Source organism: Pundamilia nyererei, unplaced genomic scaffold (assembly GCF_000239375.1).
Source record: "Pundamilia nyererei isolate P.nyererei 1_Seehausen unplaced genomic scaffold, PunNye1.0 scaffold00228, whole genome shotgun sequence".
In the NCBI taxonomy this organism is placed as follows: Eukaryota; Metazoa; Chordata; class Actinopteri; order Cichliformes; family Cichlidae; genus Pundamilia; species Pundamilia nyererei.
Window position 1 is genome coordinate 252,101 of NW_005187629.1, and position 1,351 is coordinate 253,451.

Genomic DNA, 1,351 nt, shown 5'->3' on the forward strand with positions numbered 1-1,351 from the left:
CATTTGATTCAAAACCCACTGCAAGCATTTGTGCAAGGGTCCTTTGCCTGTTACTGCACCTCCAATTGAATAAATGCTATTTGCTTTAAATTTGGACAGGATGATGGAAATAGGTGCAGTGATTACGTGCAAACATAACACAAACACACAGTATGTAAAGAAACACATTGATCCTTCAGTACAGTCTGAACTCTCTGAGGCAGCATTCTTATTATTCCTGTAAGTATCTTCAAGAATCGCTCTCCAGCGCTTCTCCGTTGACTTACTGAAATATTAAACAAATGTAAAGCAGTGAAATGATTCCGTCATTATAACCCTAACCCCTTAACGGACAGTGAACTTGGTTGTGCTCCAGAGTTCACTGAGATGTCGAGGTCACAAGCAGGTCAGCCAATGTGAAATGTGGTGCTCGCTGATTGTGCACTCTCTTCTATAGGTGTGTGTGTGTGTGTGTGTGTGTGTGTGTGTGTGTGTGTGTGTGTGTGTGTGTGTGTGGCCATGTTCCGATCACCAGTTAAGCTAGCATGCATGACTTTGGACTGTGTGAGGAAACCCATGCAGGCACTGAGAGAACATACAAACTGCACACAAAAAGGCCAAGCCACATTAACACACATTAATAAACTTTGCACAAAACCTGAGGAAATGAATGTTTGGTTGGTTATTCCTCTGTTGTAACAGTGTTTTTGGCATTAAATCTGAGGCCACTGGAAAGTCTTAAATGCTGCCACATTTGTAAGGAACATGAATTTGTGGGTTGCGCCCGTGAAAAACTTACTGGCAGTTCAACAGTTTATTAATTGAACTATCAGGGGTCTCAGTAGCTTGTGCTAAGTCTATTTGTGTTTTTGGGGGTTTATCATCTAAATATGATCTGCAACAGCACAAACAGCAAAGCCAAGAGGGACAACGTTTGGCTCTACGGACAAGACACAACGTCGAGACGTTAAAAAAACGTGTTCTCTTTTCACCAAGTGAGGTCTGAAAATCATATTCTACAGTTTAAAATAGACTTTCCTCAGGAATTTGTCAACTCTTCAGTAGACTGACAAACTTGAAACATTTCTATAGTAGGTTTAATCATCAGTGTTGTAGACTAATTATTATTATTGTATTTTCACTGGTCCAGTTTGAAGAAAACCCTGCCTGTGCATGACCTGCAAGGTTTAAATGAACAAAAGCAAATGATGATATATCTGGACCTCAAAACCACGGCGCGTACGCTAATCGTCCTGTTCAGGTTTCAACAACAACAACAACAACAATCTTTATTTATAGAGCACATTTAAAAGCCTTGGGCATACCAAAGTGCTTTACATAAAACAATAAAAAATAAAACAGTTCACACATT